A 17,334-nucleotide genomic window follows, 5' to 3' on the forward strand; every position below is an offset into this window, starting at 1 on the left:
TATTTTACGAGATGTGACTGGATTTTCTTCTTAAAGAGGCAAACGCTTACATAAAAGCAAATGAGATATTTTACGCCTAGTTAATAGCAGTTGTAGATGGTGGATTTTCAACAAAGGACAAAATCGTAAAATCATGATACAACATGTTTCTGACACGGCTTTCAGGCATGTGGTGATTCATATTTTACGATCCATGGTGAATTTGTTTTCAAAAGGCCTTCACTAGCTTAGTGTTCGAAACCTCGCATTTCATCATGCCCTCTATGTAGAATAACATAATTGGGAGGTTCTCCGTAAGATTGAGAGATTTAACGCCTTCAGGACGTCGGTGATACTCATTTTTCCCTGACTACATGAGAGAGACCCCCTTCTACATAGAAGAACGATTGGGCGGTTATCCGTAAGATTGAGAGCAATAACGCCTTCAGGACGTCGGTGACACTCGTTGTTCCCTGACTATGTAGAGATACCGTGTATAGACCCAGGCGGTTCTCCGTAATATTGAGAGCAATAACGCCTTCAGGACTTCGGCAACACTTGTTGTTTCCTGACTATGCACCTCAGAACGGGTATGACGCTTTAACTGGATAATATCCCTTCTGCAATAGATTAATTCTACCGTGACGTTCACCACTGACTTCCTAGAATATAATCTATTTTATCTCATTACTCCGATTTCATAAACGAATCCACGGCTGATCTCATGGAATTGTAATAGATAATCTCATTACTCCGATTTCACGATCAAATCCACGGCTGATCTCATGCGATGGTAATAACTACTTTCATTACTCTGATTCTGTGGTCGAATCCACGGTCCCATGGAATGGTAATAACTATTTTATTATTATTACGATTCATGGTCGAATCTACGGGATCCTATGGATTGATAATACTAAACTACTCACTTCTATTGCTCATTTTCATGAATCATTCTCCACTGAATTTCATAAATTAGTAATAAATACTCAATAATCGGGCATCTGGACTATCACTGAGTAAGTCCCGTCTAATGGTGCAAGTACTCAACAATGATGCACGAATGAGCAACCAATTGTGCGAACGAGTATCCAAAAATATGGACAAACGAGGATTCCCGCACAAAACAGGAGAGAAAAAATAATAACATTAAAATAATGGAGAAGCGCCCATGGGCCGGGCCCACCGGCCGGCCGGCCATGCCTTGGCCGTGGTCGTTCCCATGCATCCTCCATTATTTTTCCTTATTTTGTTATTTTCATAAACTCATGGAGACTCCTCCATTCTAACAACTTTCCTTGTTTGAGCAAAACTCATGGTTTATCCATATTTTCATAGTTTCTCCATATTTTCATTGTTTCATGAAAAGTAATAATATAAAATAGGGAAAGGTGTCGCAGAACCGGGCAACTTAGCCGGCCGGCCATATGATAGACGCATTTATGTGTCTATTTTGTTCTCAATGTTCTGTATTTTTAGACTCGATTAAGTACTTATTGTGTTATTTTGTGTTCTTGTAGGAAATTTTAGAGAAATAAGCCCTTGCGGCGAAATGGGCTCAAAAAGCAGTGTTTTACACCCCGGAGAAATGTACCGTAGGCACCCCAGAAATGCACCGGAAGCGTCCCAGAAATGTCCCGGAGGAACCCAGAAAAATCTATTTCCACCCACCCCAATTGATATTCGCACCCAACACTCTGGATAAGAGGCACCTTCTTCAACAATTTGAATTTGTGTTTTTGGCGGGAAATGAAGTTTTCAACTGGCAAATTTTGATTGTCAAAATGAATGGGTTAGAGTGCGATTCAATCGCTGAAAATTGGCAGAAAGATGTGATTTGGCATAAGAACAAAGTTTGGGTGGTGGTTTCGATCAAATTTGGCTGAATACGTGTTTTGATTCTCGAGTTCAAAACAGGGCAAGCATGCACTGGAGGATGATAATCACGCGCATGGAGAGTTATGGACGTGTTCTGATGATGTGGAATGGCTCGAGCATCACTTTGGGTCGTGAAGAATCGATTTGGAGCGTGGAGGGAGGAAGTTTACGCAAGAAATTCCAAGTTTGGTAAGAAAATATTCGGAAAATATTATTATTCACTGCCCGCATAATCAAGAATTATATTGGAGTTATTGGCGAGATTTGGAGCTGTTGTTGGGTATAAATAGGCTCTTTGGGTCTACTAGAGAGGGGTGTCGAGAGTTTGGGGTCGAGAGAAGGTCCAGAGAAGCAGAAATCAGAGTTTGATGAACTCTGTTTCTGCTGCTGCTGATGATGAAGAACACCAAGAACACGAAGAACGACTCGCAAGGACAGTGGTTTATCAACAGTGTCTAAGACGCACAGCCGTGGGTCGCAGTGCAGTCTAAACAGCAGCAACACTGTGTTTTTTATCGTTCATTCTGTGACGCTTTTTGTGCGTCGCAGATTACAGTTTTACACCCATTCTCTTCTTCTCTCATTGTAAACACCATTTGAGCATAATAAAATATTTTGAGCGTGTTTTTATCATGATGAGCTAAAACCCACACTGGGACGACGGAGAGGGTGAATTTCATCCAGGTAATTTATTTTATTCTTTTTTATGACTTTGCATTAATTTAAATTGAAATATGATTTGAATTAATTGGTTGTTATTTAATTTGATGATATATGCTTAGCTTAGGTGTTTTAATACATTATGCTTAGGACTTACAATCGATGTTTTGAGAATCTATCTTGGCAAAATCAGAGTCTATGTTAATTTTATTGAGTTTTATTTGTCAAAGAATATATGAATGAACCCTGTGTAGTGAATTCGGCCAAATCCTTAGTCCCAGTACCTCTCGCCCATTGTTAATATTTTTGTATATATAATTAAATTTAATCTTTAAATTTAATCTTCACAAGTCCGAGAGTTTGAACCTCATTACTAAAACCCACGAAGAATCATTAATCATTTTGGCGCCGCCAACGCGGATTTGTGCTTAGGTAGAATTTTTAGGTTTTTTTTTTATTATTATTTGTTCCTTTTTACGTTTCTTTTTGTGTCTTTGATTTACAGGTTCGAAGTGGAATACTAAGGACTTGGGAACAAAAAGCTTAAAGCTAAAAGCTAAAAGCTAAAAGAGAAGAAAAAAAAAGACATAATTTTTTTTAGGATTTAATTTTTATTATTATTTTTTTTTTTTGTATATAGCTTTTATTTATTTATTTTTAGAATTTGTAAATAATCTTTATTTGTCATAATTTTTGTAATTTTTGGACTTTTTATTTGGACTTTATTCTGTACTTTGGACAATTTATTTTAATTTTAAACCCTACGGAAGGGTTATATAAAAAAAAAATATAAACTGTTTGCAGGGAAGGACGACGATTACAATATCGTCTCGGCCCCTCGGGTTCGTACATGACATAGGAGTCGTGGCCCGAGTCGACTTCAACGGTTCATCCCCCGTTTGGTACGGGAGGTAAGTCCATCGAAACACTCGCGAATCTCCTGTAAGCGAGTTACTGTATTCCTTAAGGTGATTCATTGATTGAGGAAGAATTTGGACTGTTTTTAAATTCCTAGTAAAGGGCAAGGACTGGCCATACAAGATAAGGGTTCGGATTTCATCACCGTTCTCTTCTTGCCCGCCTTAGGAAAACGAAACCAAACGCGAACCTAAGCCTAAAATTTTGAATAGAACGAGACCTATAGGGTAACGAGCTCAATAGGACAGTCGTTCGAAAAATATTGGTTGCTCTTTAAGCACACTTCAAAGTTCATGATCGTTTCTGTGAGTTGAATGCGTAACTGCGCCGCCTTGTGATAGCGGTGAGGCCTTGGGTATCAAAGCTCCACTGAGCTTCCATCGCCTCAATTCAACTTACTTTGACTCAAATTGATTCCAGAGGGGTTTGCTTAAATTGTAACGAATTCCCTTTCGAAGGATTAGAAGCTGGTCTAGAAACAATCTAAGTGGAGCCATCATGCTTGTTGTTTGCTAGATTTTATAGGTTTGATTTGGTCGAGTCAGCCTTGTTTGTGATTGTGTAGAATTCCCTTGCAATTAAGAATGTCGAACTGGTATGATAGAAGCCAATACAATGAGTATCGACCTGAATTTGAATATGGACGTCATCATTTTTATGACCATGGTGGGAATATCAGTTGGGAATGCCAACCTTTTCAAGGTTATGGTTCATACCATGGTGAGCCCAATTACTATCCACACGCGAATTGGTCTTACCAAGCAAGAAAATCAGGAACACTGTAGTACTGGTTACTCGTTTTTGGAAACTATTCTTGATTATGATATTTCTGAACCTGTTCCATCTCTAGAAGAGACCCAACAACGGATTGAAAGGACGTATAACCGTTTAGTTGCAATGAATAGTTCAAAAGAAGAGTGTACACGATATTCTGAGATGATAAACGAGAGTGGTGAACGTATAAGTGTTATGCTCAGTGAAATTCAGGCACGTCTAGAGGTTGAAAATGAACAGTTAGCTAATGCTGCTCGAAATAATCTAAATTTCCAAAATAGGGTTTATAATTCTACCCTTGATATCAATAGTTAATATTTTCCTAATTTAGAGGACGAGGATAGAATAAAAGACACTACTTATTTAGATAAGGTGCAATCATCTTTGTACTATTATGATGATGAGGATAGTAGTAATGAAGAATCTGAAATATGTAGGCATAGTGATCAGGAATCTATTAATCAAATTGAGCTTTATAATGATTATATTATTTCTAGTTCAAATCCAAATAATTTTTATGATTATTCACCTATTCAAAAGGACGAGTATTTGATTAGGGATACCACCGTTTTAGACGATATATTTTTTCCTTTTGATTACGAAGCCGATAGTGGTTTAGAGGAACGGGTTTATTACGAAAATGCTGTTTTAGAGTCTAGCGACTTAGAAACAATAGTATTAGATGAAGAAGATATACCCCTAGAGATGAGTAAAGATGCACTACCTGATAATAACTTAGAAGAATCTCTTGAATATTTTAAGGACTCTGAAGATACGGAAATTCAATAAATAATTAGAGGTCTATCTAGAGACACTGAAAACTCTAAGTTTGGGGGTGATTATCACTTCCCTAGTGCCTTACCTTTAACTCTCAGAAAGTCCCCACACTTAGGACTTGATATCTGTGCCTCGACCATTTTACAAGATTACCTTCATACTCGTTTTCCCGAGCCTAATGATGTCCATGAAGGAGTTCAGTCGTTAGAAACCCATCCTCTGGTTGATGTGGTTTGCCCAGGCTATGATCCCCAGATTGACTTTGTTTTCCCACCAAATAGTTTTCTTCCAACTGTGGGAACGTTTATATTCCAAATGTGTCGAATATTAAGTTGTGAGACTAAACCTAAATGCTTTAGGAAATTAGAAACGACACATTGGCTTAAGAACGACCACTACTCTCATTGTGGTCAATTTTGTAAGTCAAATCTTATTGACTTAGAGGATCCTCAGTTATTTAGGTTATTATTGTGCGCTTCTAAGATCATATTTGAGTTTTTCCAGACTCTAGGACCTAATGATTCGGATCCCACCTATGAAGAAACGCAACCAATGAAAATTTTCTATTTAGACCCTTTCTTAGAACCTGAACCTGAACCACAATTAGATATAAATTTCTTAATCAGGAAACTAAGTAAGGGCATGCTAGTCTTGTTCACTTTATTGGTTCATTGCAGTTTCCTTTGGTCAGATCTATTTAGTTTTGAAGACCCACAGTTATTTCGACTGTTACTTTATGGTTCGAGTTGACTAACACTTTCCTAAGTCTGGCTGAAGACTTTAAACTTAGCACTTCTTGGGAGGTATCCCATGCTCATGCAACACGGTAATATCTTTCCTTAACTCTTTCGCTTCAAATGGTAACAGTTTCTCCTTGTTCATGCTTTTAGTTTCATCTTTAGAACATTGAGGAAAATGTTATATTTAATTTTGGGGGTATGGGAGAAACTTTTTAGTTGCAATTAATAAACTCCAGATCCTAGAAATTTATGCGTATTCAGGATGGCACTAACTAATCTAAGTGGATGGAAGCATCTTGGTTGTAGGAGTTGAGGAACCAATCTGATTAGATGGAAACATATATAGAGTCTATTCATAAAAGCACAGAGCTCAGATGTTAGAAATAACATGATAGTTGCACCATATCTCGTTGAGTCCTTTTCATTTCTTTTTTTCATTTTATTTTTTTATTTTAAACTATGTTTCCCTAAGTGATTAGGTGGGGCACACGATTCAAGTTGTTACCACTGCTACAGTGAATTAGAGTGACTGAGTTACTAAAAAAAAAAAAACCGGACCAGTTAGACCAATCGGAATAAGTATTAACACTTGGATAGCAATATGCGTGTGTTCTCCCTGTTTCCGTCGCCTAAGCAAGCGTGGAATGCAGGACCCGTGGGAACTATCGTGTAATCTGCTGACAAGAAGCATGCGCTTGGATCAAAAAGATCTATTCATGCCGTTAAGTTAAAAAAAAAATTAAAAAAAAATGGTTATTGTTCTGTGTAGTCAACTGCTGGTTCCCTTGTATTTGCCAGTTTGTTGATCTAGATTTAAGTTATTGACTACTGGTTCCCTTGTATATGCCAGTTGTGTTGATATTAGTCAGACCGGTATCTCAGTCCATTATGATAGGTTCATTCTGGCAGTGGCCTTCAGACAGATATGGGAAACGCCGTTCACTTAGTAAACATCAAAACCATCTATGTTTTTCTATTTCCATCTCCTTTTTCTATCCATATGATTAGTTTGACTCCGAATATGATGTCCATAGTGCAACTATCTTAGTAGAGCTCTGTCACTTATATGAATTTTAGTATGCTTGAGTGCAAACTCGTGTACAGCAATTGGAATTTCGCATCAGGGTTCTTCCTCCCATAAGCAATAAGTATGCCAACCAATGAGGTTCTTTAGTGCCTTCCAAGGTTCTGCGTAGATAGCTAGGGTCTGGAGTAAAGGTTTTGTGGGTAAACCTTCCCGAGATTAACTCGGTCACTATTTTATTTTGTAGTTTTGATTTGCTCGGGACTAGCAAATAATAAGTTTGGGGGTATTTGATAGACGCATTTATGTGTCTATTTTGTTCTTAATGTTCTGTATTGTTAGACTCGATTAAGTACTTATTGTGTTATTTTGTGTTCTTGTAGGAAATTTTAGAGAAATAAGCCCTTGCGGCGAAATGGGCTCAAAAAGCAGTGTTTTACACCCCGGAGAAATGTACCGTAGGCACCCCAGAAATGCACCGGAAGCGTCCCAGAAATGTCCCGGAGGAACCCAGAAAAATTACTATTTCCACCCCAATTGATATTCGCACCCCAACACTCTGGATAAGAGGCACCTTCTTCAACAATTTGAATTTGTGTTTTTGGCGGGAAATGAAGTTTTCAACTGGCAGAATTTTGATTGTCAAAATGAATGGGTTAGAGTGCGATTCAATCGCTGAAAATTGGCAGAAAGATGTGATTTGACATAAGGAACAAAGTTTGGGTGGTGGTTTCGATCAAATTTGGCTGGAATACGTGTTTTGATTCTCGAGTTCAAAACAGGGCAAGCATGCACTACTGGAGGATGATAATCACGCGGCATGGAGAGTTATGGACGTGTTCTGATGATGTGGAATGGCTCGAGCATCACTTTGGGTCGTGAAGAATCGATTTGGAGCGTGGAGGGAGGAAGTTTACGCAAGAAATTCCAAGTTTGGTAAGAAAATATTCGGAAAATATTGTTATTCACTGCCCGCATAATGAAGAATTATATTGGAGTTATTGGCGTGATTTGGAGCTGTTGTTGGGTATAAATAGGCTCTTTGGGTCTACTAGAGAGGGTGTCGAGAGAAGCAGAAATCAAGAGTTGATGAAACTCTGTTTATGCTGCTGCTGATGATGAAGAACACCAAGAACACGAAGAACAGACTCGCAAGGACAGTGGTTTATCAACAGTGTCTAAGACGCATAGCCATGGGTCGCAGTGCAGTCTAAACAACAGCAGCACTTGTTTTTTATCGTTCATTCTGTGACGCTTTTTGTGCGTCGCAGATTACAGTTTTACACCATTTTCTCTTCTTCTCTTCATTGTAAACACCATTTGAGCAATAAATAAATATTTTGAGCGTGTTTTTATCATGCTGAGCTAAAACCCAACACTGGGACGACGGAGGAGGGTGAATTTCATACACATGTAAATTTATTTTATTCTTTTTATGACTTTTGCATTAATTTAAAATTGAAATATGATTTGAATTAATTGGTTGTTATTTAATTTGATGATGTATGCTTAGCTTAGGTGTTTTGATACATTATGCTTAGGACTTACAATCGATGTTTTGAGAATCTATCTTGGCAAAATCAGAGTCTATGTTAATTTTATTGAGTTTTATTTGTCAAAGAATATATGAATGAACCCTGTGTAGTGAATTCGGCCAAATCCTTAGTCCCATTACCTCTCGCCCATTGTTAATATTTTTGTATATATAATTTTATCAAATCTTTAAATTTAATCTTCACAAGTCCGAGAGTTTGAACCTCATTACTACAACTTCATCAAAAAACCATATCACTATACCCTAGCCGTGGCCGGGTCCAAACCTTACAATCCCTAATCTTTCATAAATTGTTGTTTCTCTCATCTTTTGAAACTTCTATGTTTCAGCAAAAATCATGGTTTCTCCATATTTTCTCAAATATTGCTCAAACCATGAAAAAGCCAAAAGTCAACATGGTCACATGACCGACTAGGCTACTCACGAAAAATATTTTAAAATAATATTATTTTAATATTCACCAAATATTGATCAAACGGTCATACTTTCCTATTCGAGCAAAATCAAGAATTCCAGTCAAAAAATCGAACTCTTCTGAAAATCCAAGATATTGCTCAAACGCACATCAAAAAAATGTTGAAACTCTCAGGACTGAGACATGGGCATTATGGTGACACGAGCATGCTCCCTTGATTGACCAAGAGCGGCTCTAAGGCTTGCAACGAGCCGGTCCCACACGTTTTCACAATTTTGACCTAATTTGCGCAATTGCTCATAATTGGGTCCAAACTCCTCCCAACCAACTTAGAGTTTGCTCGAACGCCCACCAGCTATCCCACGACCACCAAGGGCTGGTATCATGCCATCTTGGTCGGTCCCTCACTTTTCTATAATTAGGTTTTATCACCTAATGCTCAATCGAGCACTATTTCAATAAATGATGAAATCGGCATTTAATCGTCATTCCTTCACCAACCGGTCAACTCAGGACCCTTGTGTACGCTTACTCTAGCAATTGGGCATCACGTGGACGCCCTTAATCTCATGTGGTCGGTCCCTCCTCCTTCGCGCATGGCGTATTTTCAGCAATTCGTCAATTAATGAGCAATTGATAAAAAAATTAGGGTTTCGAACAAACGCTTGACAAATCATCATTCTGAGCAAGTTCAAACTCTAAATAGATTTATGTTGATCCAGCAAAAAACACGTGGATTAATTATATAATATTCGGTAATCTACCAATATTTTAATTAATATTTTATTGGATCACGTCACCAATAAATAAATAATTCGTCGAATTGAGCAATACTTGCTCAGTTGCTCGAATATTGATCCACTATCAATATTCAGTAATTTATCAGTAATTCGTCGAATTGAGCAATACTTGCTCAGTTGCTCGAATATTGATCCAACTATCAATATTCAGTAATTCGTCTAATTGATCAATACTTTCTCAGTTGCTCGAATATTAATCCAACTATCAATATCTAGTAATTCGTCGAGCGATACTTGCTCAGTTACTCGAATGTTCAGCTGAGCAATTCGTCATTCATGATCAATTCAACAAAACCTAGACTCATTGTATAAATCAGTCAACGTGACTAATTAAATATACGTATGTAATGCAGAATCCACGATTCATGAGATATCAATCACGTCAAAAATGGGGGATATCAATTAGGGTTTTGGTCTGGCGGCCTATGGCACGTGGATTCATCCACGAAGAGAATGTGAGTAAATCGTGCAACAGTTGAAGGAGTTAGCAAAGTAGTGGGTGGACGGTTAACTAAATCTCCGACGCGGAACTGGTTTCACCACGATCTTCCACTTTCCCACTCTTTCACTTAAGAAACCGTCACACTTACAGGGATCATGATGTTCATCATTCTTGTAATATAAATAAGTCCAAATCGAGGACAAACGATTATTATCATCATTCGTCAACAACTCGATTAAAACTTATTCAAGGAACTCAACTTCAGAAGTTCATCAAATTTGCAGAAACCTTCAACACATCCACAGTCCTTGATCATCATTGATCCTACACAATTCTCAGCTTTCCTCCTACAGATCAACCCATCTCCCTCTTTGCGACCGAATTGACTCTGGAACGGCTATTGACTTGGTTTAGACCGGAGTCCTACAGATTGATCTCTTGAATCTAAGCACTCCCTTTGCAGTGCATCTGTGTGAGGTTGAATAGTTTGCTCGGATGAGGAGTCTCGACAACACGCTCGACTCTTCAATTCCCTGAAAAATTAGCAAACCGTTTTCCCCCATCTACAGATTGGCGACCACAGTGGGAGATTAATCTCTCGGTTGCAATCTCACATTTTCACAAAATGGTTGATCTTAGGTCAGGTTCAGTTACAAATCCTAACACAAATAATGCTAGCACTAGCAACAATGGTGGTACTCCAGAAACTATTCTCGCTTCCAACACCGGCGCTGGTGATACCACTCCTCCTCAAACCAACATCGGCAATCATCCTCTCTTTGGACGGTCTCCCGTGGAAATCAGAGAAAATTCACCTAGCATAGATGACCTTATGAAGGTGCAAAAGACTCTCGCCAAAAAATAGATTGACATGGATGCAACACAGAAAGAGATGTGCAATTGTCTCAAACTCTCACTGACAATACGTCAGAGAAAACTCGAGATAAAGGAAAAGTCAAAGAAACATATTCGGCTGCCGATACTGAAGTCACTCTGATCCATGTGGTAGATGATGATGAAGTCCACAAGGCTGCAAATAACCCACAAACAGAGAAACTTGCAGGCTTCATCACTCGTGAGGACATGAAATGCTTCATGGAGGATCGAGTAAAAGACACAACATCATTTTTTTCATCGTCATCAACCTCCATATCCTGCTGCTACGCAAATAATTGCTCTCCCGAAGGGATACACTTCCCCAACGTCCACACTGTACAACAGAATTTAGAACACGTCTATAGATTCAAGGAGGCACTAGGAGACCAAGGACACAATGAAATGATCCCAATCTACATAGTTTTGCTGGAGAATCTGTGATTCCAGACTTTCTCAGAACTTCATAGAGCAACCAAACGATCAGTAACTACCGCGCATGCTTTACTGGAAAAAGAAAGACCTAGACTGAGAAACTCGTGATACTCAGCATCTCTTCAACGGACAATACAACCTCCAACCTTCTGTTGCTGAAGGAAGCAAAAGGAAAGCCGAGCCACCATAACATAAGCATGCCTCTCCAATCTCTCATGTTCCTCCGGAAGCGCAAAAAGAGGATGAACAATCCTGAAATGCACAAACCTCAACCCTTCATCAACAAATGGGGAAATGATCAGACGGACTCAACTTCCCTCTTCTCACCGAAGAAGTGATCGAGTTACTGGAAGTCTGGATTCAAGATGGTGCAACCAAATTTCCATTCACCAAGGGAGAGCCGAACGAAGAAGAAATAGAGAATCACAGAACATCAATCTCTCCGAGCAACCTGCCGACTAAAATTTTCAGTCATTGATTGAGCACATCTGCGAATTTCTTTATCTATCAAGAGCTCAAAGGAAAGACATGCTCACAGCTCTGCATCACATCGTGTCAGAAAGTCCATTCCGGAAATACTTCCTGAGCCTCTACCCACAGACAAAGAGATGTACGACTGGGGACTGCTTACCACAGTCAATCTCCAAGGAAATGAATTTGAGAGAACGTTGATCGATGTTGTCACTTCTATCAACATTATTCCACTGAAATCCCTCCGAGTCACAGGAATCACTTGACAATAAGCTACTCATGCTCCCATATGAATCATAGACCATGAAGGAACACTCATGGATGCTTATGGATACATCACTCTCAAGGTGAAAATAGGTTCAACCTGAACCGATGCCAAGTTTCACATAATCAGGAAGATCCAAGATATGACACGATCTTCGGACGAGCGTGGATCCATGCTGAAAACATGACTACAAAGAAACCGTTTTTTGTTTCACGTCTCTCCAACGAAGAAAGCTCTGATCCATAAGATTTGGCGGACGTTCCATCATCAGAGCACTTGGAGGAAATTCAAACTTTGACGAGGTTGAAACAAGAACCTGCAAAATATGCATAGACATTCATCAATAGGTTTCGCATTCAGGAAAGTCTCATTCCTCCCATGTCTATGTCATTTATTTTCTCACATGCCATTCTAGCATGGGGACTCAATCCTGATAGCATTTATGATATTACAAGACGTTATGAGTGGGTAATCTCACTTCAGCAATATTTTACCAAGTGGTTGAATCTGACACCGCTTCGAATCGAGCATCTCACCGAGACATTCACTACTGATAGATGACGGAAGCATGGCAAAGAACGCTTTGGGAATTTCTTCATATACTTGCCGGAATGTCCACGAGTGCTACAAAATCATAAATCTCTAATGTCTGCACAAGTGTTGAATCCCACTATTGTAGCGGAATGCTGAATCACAGAAGATACACGGGTCCAAGACGATCAAGCCTAAGACATTCGACGCTTCAACGCTCAAGCATCTAAGAATTCTTCAAATTGTACTCCCAATCAAAGAGTACACCCTTTTCATTGGCGCCTATGGCTTCATCACAAATATCTCGACGATGACACGCGGATTCAACACAAACATGATCAATCGATAAGTTTTCACTATCCCATGATAAGACTTATGTATCAGATGCAACATCATGCATTCATCAATGGATGCTACAAACTCCTTCAACTCTACTAAGTGAATGAGGGATGCACTGGGGACTTGATCTTATTGGAAATATCAATTCAACATATTTTGATAAATGTTATCCACATAACAAGTCATTGCAACCTGATGCGATTCCATGAAACGTCATCAAACAGAACCTCCCTACATCACAAGCCCCTGCACGACCGGGGAACTTCCTCTATTCACCAATCATATCCATAATGAAGACTGCTACTGCTATCTACCGCGCAACAATATCGATTCCCAGACGAAGCCACTTCACAATAAAGTCATATTCAGGAGAATTTGAGTTGAAATCCTAGTAAACCTTCATCCTGGGAATGCTTAACTCACCAACTGGTTCATGCATGTAAAGGCTCACTGGATGGAAAAGCAAAGACTATCGCTTTCGGTCTCTAGAGCGACTCCAAGCATATTATCGACATCAACAGGGACATGTGTAGGAACTCCATTCATGGTTTCAACATCAACAAAAATTTCTGGAGAAAATTCAATTGTGATCTCATCAGTCTCAGGCGCAACTTCTAGCTTCATCAACAATCCACTCTCTGAAGCGTTACTCTATGTATCGTACTTCTTCAAGCCCTAATGATTCATATCAAAATGTTTAGACCTGAAAACATGGTAACATGAACGTCTTCCCAAAGCTTACACGACAGACGGGCACAAACCAAAGTCTTCTACAAGATGTTCTCATCACCTCCACAAAAGAGATACAACACATTTCAGGCCATGGGTTTACAAAAACGTACCTATGGGTGAGGAATGGGACAATTCCTCCTCAATGAAAGATGTTCGTCTATGTTTCTTCTACAACATACCAAAATGGCGCATCAATTGGACATAAGAGCTGAAAGATATGGCCTTTACCGTCAGGTCTACGAAATCTGAAAAATTTATACGGGATTACAAATTACAAATGTGCACGCCTCGTTGGCTGACCTCTACACCTCTAAATTGAGTGATTATTTTCTCATTTGATAACTCAGTCTCTTAGCTTCAAAAGTTAGGGTCAAGCATTGAATTCCAACGTCGTATGAGGTTCATACAACTTCCAGAGCATACAACATGCAAGCAGCAATTCTTAGACGGGATTCATAACTTCCACAGTCGATCGGTGTCCACCAGGTCATTCCGCTAAGTCCTTCATCAAGTTTCACGGTCCAAGACTCCTGACACCATACTCTCATGCGCTGATCATTTATCATAAAAGGAATGCTGCCACCAGGACATGCGATCATGGTCAGTACATCACCCCCTCTTGAAAGCAACCTCATTGATGGTCCCGTGACCAGGGTTTCAGAAGTGATGTTTCTACGACTGACAGAAACAAGATGGCACTGCAAGCACCATGCTCATGTATCAATCAAGGGGTCCTGATCTCAAATGAATCAATGACATCAAAATCCTTCACCAACCGTTCAAGACACAATCGAATGGTCTAAAGACACAACATGAGTGTTTTACAACAAGCCCGTCTGAGATAATTTTACATTGCCTTGTTGTTTGAGGGTGAAAACGATTTCTGCTAATTTTGGTAATTTCAGGTGTGTGGGTGAGAAACGAGTTTAAACCCTAAACAATGTACTGCAAGGGAGTACTTTAGATTCGAGAGATCAATCTGTACAAATCCGTCCTAAACCAAGAAATGGTCGTTCCATACTTGCTTCGGTCACAAAGTGAAGGAGAATGGTCGGTTTTGGGGAGGGAAGCGAAGAGAGTGTTGAGACCATAATAGTTGATTATGTAAGAGCAGTTGTTTCACGACTTGTATCAGAAAATGGGAAGCTAACAGATGGAAAGCTAGCAAATATTTTCTGAATGTTGTATCCTCCTGACCTGAACTTGTTGTTCGGTGGAAATAGGTAAGACCTATTTATACAAGTCGAAGTGAAACGTACTCTGGTCTCGTAAGAAATGGAAAACGGATGAGTAAATGGGAGGAGGTGGTAACCGGTAACGCCTGGAATTGATGTTCCATAAAAGAAAGAGTTTCACCATTACTCCTTGTATTTACTAACCGCCTCATCCTTATGACACTGTCTTATAACGGGCGTAGTGTACGCCGGACGCTGTAAACTGCCAAACCAATACCCAATGAGCATCCCCCAGTTTGTGACATGTGTTGATGTCTCGAGTGATTTCGTGGGAAACATGTAGCATGTTGTTGTTCGGCAAGTTGAGGTTGGGAGACTTGCCGGCTCGGTGGTGACCTTCGACGGTCGAGATTTTGCATCTTGAAAGGAAGGGTAGCCGTTGATTATTGCAACCCTTCGTTTGGTATCCAGTGGCATGAAAGCATGGCCGGTACGGCTTTAATATGGCCTAGTTTAGGCGCGGCCAAAAGTTAGGGTTTTGGATTTGTTTGGGCCCGACCAAACTAGGGCTTGGCGTCTGGCCTAAGGTTGTCATGCGTTAGCTGGTAACCTTGGACGGCTAAGATCTGCATCTTAGATGGAAAAGTGGTCGTTGATCTTCACAAGCCTTTGTTTTAATAGCCGCATAGGGAAGGTTGGCATGGTATGGCGCGGCAAGGTGGTTGGCATTCCATTGGCACATGTGGCATGACTGGCATGCCTTGGCGCGGTTTGGGCGTGGCCAAAACAAAGGTTTTGGCGTTGGGCCAAAGGTTACCATGCGTTGGTTGGCGACCTTGGATGGCTAAGATTTGCATCTTAGATGAAAGGATGGTCGTTGATCGTCGCCAGCCTTTGTTTTGGTAACCGTATAGGGAAGGCCGGCACGGTATGGCGCGGCAAGGTGGCTGGCATGCCATTGGCACATGTGGCATGGCCGGCATGCCTTGGCGCGGTTTGGGCGTGACCAAAACTAGGGTTTTGTGCCAAAAGTTACCATGCGTTGGTTGACGACCTTGGACGGCTAAAATTTTCATCTTAGATGGAAGAATGGCCATTGATCGTCGCAAGCCTTTGTTTTGGTAACCGCATAGGGAAGGCCGGCATGGTATGGCGCAGCAAGGTGGCTGGCATGCCATTGGCACATGTGGCATGGCCGACATGCCTTGGCGCGGTTTGAGCGTGACCAAAACTAGGGTTTTGGCGTTGGGCCAAAGGTTACCATGTGTTGGTTGGTGACCTTGGACGGCTGAGATTTTCATCTAAGATGGAAGGGTGGCCGTTGATTGTCACACTCCTTCGTTTTGGCAGCCTTGAAGGGAAGGCCGGCATGGCATGGCTTAGGCGCGACAAGGTGGATGGCGCGGCATGCCATGGCGTGGTTTAGCCGTGGCCATACTAAGGTTTTGGCGTTGGGCCAAAGGTTACCATGTGTTGGTTGGTGACCTTGGACGGCTGAGTTTTGCATCTAAGATGGAAGGGTGGCCGTCGATTGTCGCACGCCTTCGTTTTGGCATCCGTGAAGAGAAGTCTGGCATGCCATTGACACATGTGGCATGGTCGACATGCCTTGGAGTGGTTTAGGCGCGCCAAACTAGGGTTTTGGCATTGGTCCAAAGGTTACCATGCGTTGTTTGGCGACCTTGGACGACTAAGATTTGCATCTAAGATGGAAGGGTGGTCGTTGATCATCGCACGCCTTCGTTTTGTTATCCACACAGGGAAGGCCGGAATGGTATGGCGCGGCAAGGTGGTTGGCATGCCATTGACACATGTGGTGCGGCTGGCATGGTGTGCATGCCTTGGCGCGAAGGTGCAGCTGGCATGACATCCCATTGACGCAGTGGTGCGGCTGGCATGGTTGGCATGCCTTGGCGCGGAGGTGCGGATGGCATGGCATGCCATTGGCGCAGTGGTGCGGTTGGCATTGTTGTCATGCCTTGGCGCGGAGATGTGGCTAGCATGGTATGCCATTGGCACAGTGGTGCGGCTCGCATGGTTGGCATGCCTTGGCGCGGTAGCATGATAATTAGGGTTTGGCATAGATGAGGTCAGTCAATGTTAAGGGTTCTGCCGTGGAACATGACCCATGTAAAAAAAAAAAGGTACCCCGGTAATTTTACGTAGGCATGCTGATTGATTCAATAAATGTGTTAATGGTCATAGTGACGTCATGTCAGATGTACAGTTTTACGATTTTGACTCTAAGCTAAAAACCACCATCAATATTAAGTCCCTTGCTTAGATCAGAACAGAAGCATTGTTGCGAGATAAGCATAAGATGGTGACGGGCGAGGACAAAAATCGAAATGACAGGTCGTGAAAAGATGGTCAGGAAAGTCCGACTAACTTTTTTCGAGAGGTAAGGAGAGTTCATGATCCTCATGTTTGGCGGCCTTGCGTAGATTCTATTTGTGGTATAGACCGTGAAGTGGTGAGATGAAGATCGTCGGCTTAGTCTGGCCATGTATCACCTTGGCTGTGTTAGGGAACATCATGACGCTGGCTTGGA

The sequence above is a fragment of the Papaver somniferum genome, chromosome 8, assembly GCF_003573695.1.
Source record: "Papaver somniferum cultivar HN1 chromosome 8, ASM357369v1, whole genome shotgun sequence".
Lineage (NCBI taxonomy): Eukaryota > Viridiplantae > Streptophyta > Magnoliopsida > Ranunculales > Papaveraceae > Papaver > Papaver somniferum.